The 13,115-nt window shown below is 47.6% G+C and overlaps 1 protein-coding gene across 6 annotated transcripts in view; it reads left to right on the forward strand.

Moving 5' to 3' along the window:
- LZTS3 (leucine zipper tumor suppressor family member 3) overlaps positions 1 to 13,115 on the forward strand; it is a 92,514-nt gene that overhangs the window by 42,048 nt on the left and 37,351 nt on the right. Inside the window, exon 1 of one of the 6 annotated variants that reach the window (XM_083458744.1) lies at positions 1,553 to 1,642. The exons of 3 other annotated variants lie outside the window; for them this stretch is intronic. The gene's annotated coding sequence lies outside the window, so the exon portion shown is untranslated. Of the gene's footprint in view, positions 1 to 1,552; positions 1,846 to 13,115 lie in introns of those variants that run through there. 2 more of the 6 variants (XM_083458748.1, XM_083458745.1) reach the window with 2 other exon arrangements.

Below are 13,115 nucleotides of genomic sequence, written 5' to 3' on the forward strand. Positions count from 1 at the left end.
GCCCTTTCCAAAAGGAGAAAGCCCGTTGCTTCTTGCATCGAGTGCTGTGTGCCCAAGTTTTGTTGTTGTTGTTTAGTCGTTTAGTCGTGTTCAACTCTTTGTGACCCCATGGACCAGAGCACGCCAGGCACTCCTGTCTTCCATTGCCTCCCGCAGTTTGGTCAAACTTGTCCTGGTAGCTTCGAGAACACTGTCCAACCATCTCATCCTCTGCCGTCCCCTTCTCCTTGTGCCCTCAATCTTTCCCAACATCAGGGTCTTTTCCAGGGAGTCTTCTCTTCTCATGAGGTGGCCAAAGTCTTGGAGTCTCAGCTTCAGGATCTGTCCTTCCAGTGAGCACTCAGGGCTGATTTCCTTCAGAATGGAGAGGTTTGATCTTCTTGCAGTCCATGGGACTCTCAAGAGTCTCCTCCAGCACCATAATTCAAAAGCATCCATTCTTCGGTGATCAGCCTTCTTTATGGTCCAGCTCTCACTTCCATACATCACTACTGGGAAAACCATAGCTTTAACTATATCGACCTTTGTTGGCAAGGTGATGTCTCTGCTTTTTAAGATGCTGTCTAGGTTTGTCGTTGCTTTTCTTTGTGTCTTATAGCTGAGAACAAAAAAACAAAATGTTTTTATTGGGGTCATCTAGTCCAACCCCCTGCAATGCGAAATTTTTCACCCAGCTCGTGGCTCGAACGACCCTGGAAAATGAAGCGTCTTGTGCTCTACCAGTCGAGCCATCCCAGCCAAAAGAAAGAAAGAAAAATAAATTCCAGGAGGTTTGCCTCTGTTCTTACCGAACTCAGTTTCAGCAGTTTTCATTTCATTTCACTTTTAATTTGTATAACTCCTTTCTATATTATTGTACACAAGGCAGTTTGCAAGCTGAAGAAGTAACAAAATGGACAGCAAAGATCACACAATGTGATCCAGTACAAAAAGTCATAATAAAAACAATTTATATCAAATAAAGCAATATTCAGTAATTGATTAGAGTCTAATAGTAAGCAGCAAAGTTAAATATCAGCAAATAATAATTAAACCATTTACGCTTAATCATTACAATAAAGAATTACTGAACGATAATCAATAAAAATAATGGAAAGTCATGCATAAAATACCACCAAACGTACAAAACCACATCAAAGGATCAAACTGAAAAACAAGGACACACAATAATTATACAAGTATTTTTTTAAAAAATTATCCCTGATATCCTTTCTTCCCAGCTGCTTTTGCTGTTCTCAAAGTTGGTAGAACCTGCGACTCTTAATCTCAGAGTTGTGGGTTCGAGAACCAACGTTGGACAAAAAAATAATAATTCTGCATTTCAAGGGGTTGGACTAGATGACCCTCGTGGACCCTCGCAGCTCCATAATTCTACGATTCTGTTCCTAAAGTTTACTAAGGCAGGTCAGGGCAAGCTGCCGTCTCGCCTGGGAAGAGTTAATGGAACTTGGCAGGCGAGCGCTTCCTGGTATCGGCCAATCGGAGGGAACAAAGGTTGGCAACAGGTGATGGGTTTGTTTGCGGCAGGTATTAATTTTAGTTTTTTCTCCAGAAGTCCCTGCAGGCGAGGAAGCAGCTTAGAGCCCAGCAAGGGCCAGGATCCGGAGGGAGCATGGGAGCAAGCCTCTCCTGGAGCGTGGAGGTAAATGACCTGAGGAATTCCTGGTTTTAAAAAGGACTCCTTTAAAAAAAAGAAAAGAAGGAAACTTTGCTTCCCGCCCACCTCCCTTTGCAGGGTAACCTGAAACTCCCCTCTTTTGAATAAGGCAGGACCTGCCTAGGCTGGGCAGACAAGCTGAGAAGCCAGCTGTGTCCTTGCTGGCTGAGGAAGGAGGCTTCAGACAGGTGGGTTTCTGTCCGCAGGTGCAGAGCAGATATTCTGTTGCTGCTGCATTAGAATTTGAGACGGAATCTCTGACCCTTTCCCTTCCTTTTCCCACTGGAATTGCGTTTTTTGCGGTTTGTTTCCAAGCCCCTCCACCGATAGGTTTGGAGCGCGGAGGGGGAAATCACAGACACAGTGGCCCTCGAGATATCTCCGTCTGGCCCCCGGGGACTCTCCCCAGGTCATACGCCCCCTCCTGGGCAGCAGCCCTTTTACCAGCTCTGCTTTGCACCCTCCTTGATTCATGGAATCAGAAGGGGCCACGAGGGTCGTCTAGCCCAACCCCCTGAAATGCAGGAATCTTTTGCCCAATGTGGGGCTCGAACCCGTGAACCTGAAATTAAGAGTCTCAGGCTCTGCCGACTGAGTTTTTTGCATGTCTGGAATATGGCAATGCCTTTTGCTTGCTTGGATAGAGGACAGAGGGCTGGGGGTGAGTGAAGGTGTAGCAACAAACCTAGTGTACAGTGGCGAAATTCGCACCCGCTACTTGCCCGCATTTTTTCTCTGGCAGCTCCCACTGCTGGAATGTGGCCCCCAGAAGGTTGCTAATGGGAAGTGGCCCTTGAGCTGGAAAAGTGTTCCTGTCCCAGTTTTAGAAAACCAGGATCATGTTGCTTTGACATCTGTAAGCTTCTTCCAGCAGCCCTTTCGTGGCGGGGGGGGGGGGAATACTTTTTTAAAATGTAATAATAAATACAAGCCGTCGCCAGGGCTGTCTGCCCTGATCTGCTGCTTTTCCTGCAGAAAATCTCACCCGCCTCCTTTTTGCACCCAGAGGTGCTGTTTGCAGCAAATGTGTTTGGGGAGTTTGCACCTCCTCTTGAGTAAATGGCTTTGCACGATGTCTCCTCGCTCATCTAACACTCTGCTTTTCATTCCTTTGCTCAGAGCAGATTGCAGGGCTGGACTTTGCCCGCTCGGCATCTAATAAGGCCGGGTTCGAGTTCTGGCAGGAGTGATATAGCCTCTGCCTTGTGAGTAGGGCTGCCGGGTTTGTTCTTCCGCAGAACTCCCAGGTCCTTGAAAACTGCATGGCAGGTTTGGACTGAGCGAGCGAAGCGGTTGCTGTCATGGTGTGCCTGTTGTCCTGCCTAACCTCTGCTTGTTGTGGAGCAGTCAAAGGCATGGGAGCTCTGCTTCCCCTGAGAAGCTGGCAACCCAACCCTCCCATTTGTGAGAATTGGGGTCTGAGAATCAGGGGACCCCCCCCTTAAACTTTGCCTGCATGCTAGCACAAGCAAATTGTCGAGAGCTGCCACTGACACAGTTGTTGGCAGTTTCACACATACACACTTCACCAGTGTTAGTTCCAACGCTTGAGACTACGCCTTAGTTGCGGGGGCAGTTCTCTTTAGATTGTGGGATGTGTTTGGCCCAAGCTGCACACCTGTTAAGTTTGGGTCTGGATTCCCTTAAAAGCTGCTGGAAAGATCTGTTTCGATTTCCGAAGGCAGAAAAATTTTAAAGGGACTTGATGGGGCTCTGTGTTCAAGAGACTGCCTTTGAAAAGTGTTCAGAAACATTAGCTAGTCCAGAACATGGTGGCAACTGGAATTGGCTGCACCCGTTTTTCAAAGGGTTATACTGGCTTCAATTTAGCTTTCAAGATTCGGTATTTAAATCCCAGTACAGCCTGGGACCAGGATACATGTACAGGGATGTTTCTAATGATTGATGTTTTACTCTGTTTGGTGTTTTAATTTGTTGGAAGCCGCCCAGAGTGGCTGTGGTAACCCAGTCAGATTCATCAGGGTTCAACTTATATCCTTACGTTCCTATTTTAGGAGACTGGTTTATTTTGATTTTTAAGGACCCTTAGACAACCCTTTGCAGATCAACCTGCAGTTTTTGAGGAGGAGGAGTGTATTTGCAGTTCTGCATGGTTACGTCGTGAGCATGGAATTGGGCTATTTGAGGGGCATCGCTTGTCTGAAAGGGTGGGTGGTTCTGGAGACGAAACTGCTTCTGTGGCTTTGGAGTGGAATAATTGGTCAGCTTGGCTTATACCCCATAGAATACCTTTGCTTAGAAGGAGAGCTATTCCCAGGGGGAATGGTGCAACGAGATGAACAATTGCATCAGGAGCAATGATTGGTTGTGTACAAAACAGAGGAAAGGTATTTTTGCTACTGGAGCAGAACAGATGCTCATGGGGCCCACAGAACAACCCAGGTTCGACTTCAATCACCAGACCCTCACAGTGTCCCTGTTTTCCAGGGACAGTCCTGGATTTCCAGAAGCCGTCTCGGTTTCTGATTTGATTCCAGAATGTCCTGCTTTTCCTTCTTGTTGTTGTTGTTTAGTCGTTTAGTCGTGTCCGACTCTTCATGACCCCCTGGACCAGAGCACACCAGGCACTTCTGTCTTCCACTGCCTCCCGCAGTTTGGTCAAACTCATGCTGGTAGCTTTGAGAACACTGTCCCACCATCTCGTCCTCTGTCGTCCCCTTCCCCTTCTGCCCTCCATCTTCCCCAACATCAGGGTCTTTTCCAGGGAGCCTTCTCTTCTCATGAGGTGACCAAAGTCTTGGAGCCTCAGCTTCAGGATCTGTCCTTCCAGTGAGCACTCAGGGCTGATTTCCTTCAGAATGGAGAGGTTTGATCTTCTTGCAGTCCATGGGACTCTCAAGAGTCTCCTCCAGCACCATAATTCAAAAGCATCCATTCTTTGGCAATCAGCCTTCTTTATGGTCCAGCTCTCACTTCCATACATCACTACTGGGAAAACCAGAGCTTTTACTATACGGACCTTTGTTGGCAAGGTGATGTCTCTGCTTTTTAAGATGCTGTCTAGGTTTGTCATTGCTTTTCTCCCAAGAAGCAGGCGTCTTTTAATTTCGTGACTGCTGTCACCATCTGCAGTGATCATGGAGCCCAAGAAAGTAAAATCTCTCACGCCTTTTCCTTAGGATGCCCCTATCTTCATCAGAGAAATGTTGGAGGGGATGTCTTTAATTTCATTGGAGAAATGTTGGAGGGTATGCAATCCTTGGTAGCTTCAGTTGGAATGACCTCCATGAGACCCTGGGGAATTGCTGCCAGTCCGAGTAGACAAGATTGGATCCAGTAGGGACTGGTGCCCATTGCAACTGTTGGGCAAGGAGACCAACAGAAGTTGAAGCCAGACCCATTGGCGGGCAGAGACACCCCTTGCCTGGCGTCACAAAGATGGGGGCGGACTGAGGTTCCTGGGGCAGCAAGCAGTTCAGCCTAATGGACCAGCCTCCATGGATAGGATTAGAATCAGGAGTGGGGAAACTTTGGCCCTCCAGATGTTGAACTACAACTCCCTGGGAGCCTGGCTTGCTGGGGCTGAGATGAGCAAATAATCTGACCAGCCATAGTGGCAGTTTTCTGTGTTTCTAAATCCACCATCGTTTACCATCGCAGGGATGGCTCAGAGCTCAGCAGCAGAGGCACACGCTCTCATAAAATCCCAGCTTCGAACCCAAGCCTCCCCGGATGAGCAAAAAAAGGTCTCAAGAAGCAGGATATTTGCAAGAGACTTTGGCTGGCGAGATTTCTCGCAGGGCTGGGCTGGAACTGCCAGGCCGTTAAGGCAGCTTTGCATTTATGGAAATAGATGTGTACGGCGCCGATATTCAAGAGATTGTGCCACACTCCTTGGCTTTCATTTGCAAAATTCTGCCAGAAGCCTGATTTGCATGGTAAAATAAGGACACGAATGCCGACTTGCTCAGTTTGCATAACGGGTTCAGGTTGCAGGCTGCGATTTTAATAATAATAATAATAATAATAATAATAATAATAATAATAATAATATTTGCTTGGTTTATTTATCTTTCTTTTATACCCTGAAAATGCAGGAATCTCTGAACATAATAACCAGGTATAAAGGTAAAGGGACCCCTGACCATTAGGTCCAGTCGTGGCCGACTCTGGGGTTGCGGCGCTCATCTCGCTTTATTGGCCGAGGGAGCCGGCGTACAGTCATGTGGCCAGCATGACTAAGCTGCTTCTGGCAAACCAGAGCAGTGCACGGAAATGCCGTTTAGCTTCCCGCTGGAGTGGTACCTATTTATCTACTTGCACTTTGATGTGCTTTCGGACTGCTAGGTTGGCAGGAGCAGGGACCGAGCAACGGGAGCTCACCCCGTCACGGGGATTTGAACTGCCGACCTTCTGATCGGCAAGTCCTAGGCTCTGTGGTTTAACCCACAGCGCCACCTGCATCCCTATGAGTTATCAAGGCCCATGCTTGTCATTGTTGGCACCCGTCTGTCTCGAGAGACAATGGAGTGTGCCTCAAGGGGTGAAGCCAAACCAGAGAAGCTTTGGGGGCTGATGGGAATTATAGTCCAAAAGAAGCTGGAGGGCACCAGCTGAGCCAAGGCTGCCTTAAAAATCACGGCTTTCAAACTGGTTTCAAGGCCTGACATTTGCAGTTTCTGGCTGGATCCCCACCAATGAATAACTAGTGTTTTCGGACCCTCCCACGCCGAATTTCTTTTGCCAGTAGCATACCAGGAGGTGAGAGGTGCAACGCTGTGCTTCAGCTTCTTTATGCCAAGTTAATAGCAAATCCGTAATGCGTTTGCAGTCCAGGGTCGCTGGGGCTACTGTGGGGAGATTTGACCTTCTTACAGTGGGTATGATTTGCAAATAAACTGCTCCCTGCTGCAAGACCCTGGGCGTTCGGCTTTGGGTATTCCCCTCGCCCTTTGTTTTTTAAGCAGGTGCAATCAGATTGTGTTCCAAAGAGCTATTTGTGTGCTTATATATTTGGCCGTCCCCCAGAAGCGCAAGGGTGGAGCAAAGCTCGACAAGGAAATTGTCGTTTGCCGTGGAGGCAGGTATGTGTGACGAATGAAAGTGGAACGGGAGCCAGGCTCACGCACCAGGTACCGAAGTTAAAAAATAAGAATCTGTCTTTTGCGGGACACTCTGTATTCCTTCTCTGTTTACAGCCCTTCTGGAGGGAAAGATACACTTGGAAATGCATGGGCAACATCAGCTGGAATATTGGAATCCAGCCAGTTGAATACAATTTCCACCCAGGAAGGACTTTGTTGTCCTGCACAGTTTCCTGGTGCTTCCTGGGACTAGGAAAGCATGAGTAAATTTTACAAACTACAGTGGTGCCCCGCAAGACGAATGCCTCGCAAGACAAAAAACCCGCTAGACGAAAGGGTTTTCCATTTTTCGATGCGCTTCGCAAGACGAATTTCCCTATGGGCTTGCTTCGCAAGACGAAAACGTCTTGCGAGTCTTGCGATTTTTTTCGCTTTCCCCCCTTTTTCTAAGCCGCTAAGCCGCTAATAGCCTTTTAGCCGCTAAGCTGCTAAGCCTTTAATAGCCGCTAAACCACTAATAGCGCTAATCCGCTAATAGGGTTGCTTCACAAGACAAAAAAACCGCTAGACGAAGAGACTCGCGGATTATTTTCGTCTTGCGAGGCACCACTGTAGTTATAAGGCCCACCACAAAATGTTCCACCTAACCACCCAATATTCTTTGGCTATTGAGCATGTTAAGATTACCCTGGACTTTTTTGGAGGGGGGCGTGAATTACCTTCTTAAATTCTTTTTCAATTGCACTTAGAAAACTTGGGTATTCCCCTTATACTAATAATTTCCTTTCATTTCTGGCTAACCCTGTTCTGCCTTCATATCTGCTGACCCTTCAGGACCTGCGTTCGAAGGATTCACTGCAGAATAAATGATGAGGAATTGTGCAGATCAGTTTATGATACTGGCCGCTTTTGTTTCCAATGTTCAAATTCGGTTTGTGGCTTGGGAAACGGCTTCGACTACTCAGCTAAACCAGGTGAGGGTAGCCAATGGGTCTCAAAACCCCGGTGAGTTAGGGACTTCTCGTGCAAGCAAAGATAGGCTCTGGCGAATTGAGCAGATGATGAAGAAGAAGAGTTTGGATTTGATACCCCACTTTATCACTACCCGAAGGAGTCTCAAAGCAGCTAACATTCTCCTTTCCCTTCCTCCCCCACAACAAACACTCTGTGAGGTGAGTGGGGCTGAGAGACTTCAGAGAAGTGTGACTGGCCCAAGGTCACCCAGCAGCTGCATGTGGAGGAGCGGGGAAGCGAACCCGGTTCCCCAGATTACGAGTCTACCGCTCTTAATCACCACACCACACTGGCTCTCCAGTGGGCCCAATGGTCACAAAGATGGTTTCTGGACGTGATGTAGAGGGGGCAGAGGGGGCTTGTGAGCCTGGGGAGGGAGCCCATCTAGGAGAAGGAGAAGGAAAACTCTGATCCTAAACCTCCTCTCTCTTGCGGGATATATTGGGGAGCAGAAAAGGCTCAGGAGTAAGCCCTACCCAAACCCGGACTGGAGTCCTTAAGGCGGTTGGATGGCGCCATGTTACGCCTCCTTTCAGCAACTCCTGCAGCCAAGCTGGTGCCAAGCATCTTGCCCTGCTTCCCTTTGGATCCCAGTCAACGAGGTCTTGTCATCTGGGCAGCCCAGGACCTCCGGACACTGCCCAGGCTTGCGCCCCCAGGGAGGTCACTTCAGTGTTGCTAACGCAGCGGTTTGACTTCACCCCCAGAGGCGCACTCCATTGTCTCTTGACAATGTACAGTGGTACCTTAGGTTACGATGCGGGTGGCGCTGTGGTCTAAACCACAGAGCCTAGGGCTTGCCGATCAGAAGGTCGGCGGTTCGAATCCCTGTGATGGGGTGAGTTCCCGTTGCTCGGTCCCTGCTCCTGCCAACCTAGCAGTTCGAAAGCACGTCAAAGTGCAAGTAGATAAATAGGTACCGCTCCAGCGGGAAGGTAAACAGCATTTCCGTGCGCTGCTCTGGTTCTCCAGAAGCGGCTTAGTCATGCTGGCCACATGACCCAGAAGCTGTACGCCGGCTCCCTCGGCCAATAAAGCGAGATGAGCGCCGGCCGCAACCCCAGAGTCGTCCGTGACTGGACCTAACAGTCAGGGGTCCCTTTACCTTTACCTTTATGTCTATACATTGTAGGCTGCCTTGCTATTTAATTTGTATTTGTGCTGCTTTATGTTTAAATACTGTATATATGCTTATATTGTAGGCAGTGGTACCTTGGTTCTTGAACTTAACCCATTCCAGAGGTCCGTTCGACTCCCAAAACCGTTCGAAAACAAGACATGGCTTCCGATTGGCTTCCTGCACTCAATCGGAAGCCGCGTCGGACGTTCGGCTTCTGAAAAACGTCCACAAACCGGAACACTTACTTCCAGGTTTTCGGCGTTCGGGAGCAAATTTGTTCATCAACTAAGTCGTTTGAGAACCAAGGAATGACTACAGTTTAAAACTGTTTTTAATATTGTCTTGTAATGCTGTAACCGCCCTGGGACTTTACGGTGAAGGTCAAGTAATAGTGATGATAACAATACTAAATAATGCCTGATGGATGGACCTTGGAATGATGGAAGGATGTCCCTCTTGTTTGTGTGCGATGCGTCTTTGTCGTTCGTCCCCTTTCTCGTTGCAGCGCCAGTCCCCTTTCCATCTCGCCTGTCCTTTGTCTTGTGATTACTTATGCAAATGGGCGACGCAGCCCCCATAATGGGCATGTTGTCTTCCAGAACAGAAGAGCCTACAATTATCTTATTATTGGGATGAAAGGGAGAAAAAGAAGCCTGTGCGTTGTGTTCACAACCGTTTGTTTGTTTGTTTGTGTTTCCCCACGCCCATAGGAGACGGAGGCCTCGTTTGCCACTTTGCCTCAGCTGCTGCCTTTCCAAAATGGATTTTGCGATGTTTTTTTAAATATATTTTTATTGAGTTTGACATTGCTGATTTAATTTCAAACATTAAACATCAAAATCATCCCTTAATCCTTCAACTCCCCTCCGCTCTTCCAGGGTTACCATTATCAATCTTTCCCCTCGCAAACTCCCTCTCTTAGTTTCTCAATTTTAAAAAAATAATCAATTTTTACCATAGTTTTTTGCACGTTACAAGCATTGTTCAAATCCTGCCAAAGTTTTTAGTTGTTTACAATGTTCTCTTCCCTGTTTAGGGAAGCTTTTAATGTTTAATAGACTATTGTATTTTAATATTCTGTTGAAAGCCGCCCAGAGTGGCTGGGGAAACCCAGCCATATGGGCAGGGTATAAATTATTATTATTATTACATAATACATTATATTTTATCCATTCCTTCTTAAAGTTCTTCTCTTCCTGGTTTCTGATTTACCCGGTCAATTTTGCCATTTCAGCATAGTCTTATTCAGCCATTCATCTCTGGTCGGGACTTTATCTTCTTTCCATCTCTGAAATCAGTTGCCGAGACTAAAGGTCCCCATCTCCCCACAGCTGTCTAAGCCCCCTCTCTGGGGTTTTTTTTACACGCAATCAGAGACTGTGCCTTTGTGAAGCCAACCTCTCCTCCGCCCTTTTCATGCCTCTCCTGGTTTTAGGAGACAGCAGTAGGGGAGCTTGTTGTGGGGAGCTTGTTGTCATAGGGAGACATCCATGACTCTCCACTAGCCAGACTCATCTCTTCCTCTCAGTCTCCCCTCTCTCTGGCTTCAGCTTCTGCCTCTGATTCTGCACCTCTCTCATGCACAAACTCTCCCCGCTAACTAAACCCTGTTACCTCTTCAGCTTTGACACCAGGCAGAGGGCCTCCTCGGTAGTGGCACCCGCTCTGTGGAACGCCCTCCCACCAGATGTCAATGAGAAAAATAGCTACCAAACTTTTAGAAGACATCTGAAGGCAGCCCTGTTTAGGGAAGCTTTTAATGTTTAGTAGATTATTGTATTTTAGTATTCTGTTGGAAGCCGCCCAGATATATATATATATATAAAATTCCCAGCCATCTCCCTCTGGCCACTCATCGTTCTCTCTCCACCAGTCCCCTGGCTCTCAGCCTCTTTCCCTTGGGGGTCCCCCAGCTGGTTCCTCCCACCGTTCCTCTGCGTCCAACCAGTCCGTGACAGCAAACTATATCAGTGAATGTGATTTCGCCACTGTGGAATGCAAGGCGAATAGCGTGGTTTCTGGTGGAAGCGTAACTGCAGCAGAACAGAAACAGCGGTGCGTGTGATGAATGCAGCAGGGCAGCATGTGGAACGATATCTTCTTTACACTGTCTCTGACGCTGGAGGCAGAGCTCAGTCTTCGTGGCGACAGACTTATCCGCTCTTGTGACCCTCCCGTGCCTGAGAACGGAAGCTTCCCCCAAAATGTCCACATTCTCAAACGTCTACGCTTCCAGTGGCCATGAATGAAGGGTAAACAAGAACACACTGGGCTCCTTTGCTGTTGGTAACTACAGGTTTCTCCCTAGAATAGCACTGATTAAGTCCTCCTGGTGTGTTTTAGGACTGGAAAGATGCCCAGGGATTTCTCACCCGGCTGCTCGCTAGCACAACACTAATGATTAACCTACCAGGCCCAAAATGGGCTTATTTCGTGTTCTTATCTCAATGGAATTCTATTTTCAAATAGTTGGCAGCTTTAGCCAATTGAGGGCTGGCTCGCATGACCTTCTCCCCCCGTTCCATGAGATTTCATTAAAGCTTTTTCATAATGCAATACAGTAAGAAAACCCAGACTAATCTAAATGAAAACAAAACCTGAAAGAGATGATGATGATGATGATTATAATGCAGAGTCCTCTTTCAAGGGTAGATCTGAACCCTTGCTTCACACAGACATTGGTGAGCCCTACTAGCAATGACAAACCTAGACAGCATCTTAAAAAGTAGAGACATCACCTTGCCAACAAAGGTATACGGACCATAAAAGCTATGGTTTCCCAATAGTGATGTATGGAAGTGAAAGCTGGACCATAAAGAAGGCTGATCACCGAAGAATGGATGCTTTTGAATTCTGGTGCTGGAGGAGACTCTTGAGAGTCCCATGGACTGCAAGAAGATCACACCTCTCCATTCTGAAGGAAATCAGCCCTGAGTGCTCACTGGAAGGACAGATCCTGAAGCTGAGGCTCCAAGACTTTGGCCACCTCCTGAGAAGAGAAGACTCCCTGGAAAAGACCCTGATGCAGGGAAAGATGGAGGGCACAAGGAGAAGGGGACGACAGAGGACGAGATGGTGGGACAGTGTTCTCGAAGCTACCAGCATGAGTTTGACCAAACTGCGGGAGGCAGTGGAAGACAGGAGTGCCTGGCGTGCTCTGGTCCAGGGGGTCACGAAGAGTCGGACACGACTAAACAACAACAACAACTAGCTCTCACCTTATCCGCCCCAGAAAGTTTGGGGGAAACTGCCCTAAACGGAAGTACATCCCAATCGAGGGGAAGTTGAAGGATGGGCTTGTTGAAGGCTGTGACCTGGGACAGAAATGAGAGTTGAAACCAGATGGGGGAGAGAGGCCAAAAGGGAGTCCCTTTGTTTTGTGGCACCCCACCCTGAAAGTTCAGTCTTAGCTTGAGAATTTCTTCAGGGGCAAGGATATCCCTTTTATTACAGCATTAACCAGTTCAATGAGTGTACGTAGACCTCTTTTTTTTGATTTGCAAAGGACGTCTCCGTTTACCACAGTCCAACCCAAACAAAGAGATTCTGTTCAGCCTCGCTTGAACATGGGGAGAAAAAGGAATTAGGCTAAACAAAGACCTCGGATTCAGCTCCCCGGAAATACAAAACTCAATCAGTGTCGATGATGGATGATGGAGAAGTTCTCTTTTGTCTCCCCTTTTGTAGTTGCACGAAATCTCTCTTAATGCATGGTTTCAGCTGAGGAAACCAAAACCCTTTTGGAGCCGTGAGGGAGGGGCTGGTTAAATATTGACTGTTGGCTTAGTCAAGTTTTGTAGACTAAATCCTGCTCATGTTCAGCCAAACATAACAAACACATACCAGAACGGGGCGGTAATAAAGATGGGAAAGTTCTGTCTCTCTTGCACAAATGATGCAGAAGCAGGGCTTCCAGTCTCTGTCCCGGGAGCCTGAAATGTTATCTTTTAACTCAGCCTTTAGTATTGTGCTGCAGGATCCAAATAATCTTCATGGTTCTTTAAGATATTTTTTCTTTTTTTAAAAAAACAAGCAAGGTGCTGGTCCTCATGATGCAAGGGAAGAATTACAAAGCATATATGATGGTTCTTCTGTTCATATAAAGGTAAAGGGACCCCTGACCATTAGGTCCAGTCATGGCCGACTCTGGGGTTGCAGCGCTCATCTTGCTTTATTGGCCGAGGGAGCCGGCATACAGCTTCCGGGTCATGTGGCCAGCATGACTATGCTGCTTCTGGCGAACCAGAGCAGCGCACGGAAACACGGTTTACCTTCCCGC

Source organism: Podarcis liolepis, assembly GCF_965112155.1.
Source record: "Podarcis liolepis genome assembly, chromosome: 9".
Lineage (NCBI taxonomy): Eukaryota > Metazoa > Chordata > Lepidosauria > Squamata > Lacertidae > Podarcis > Podarcis liolepis.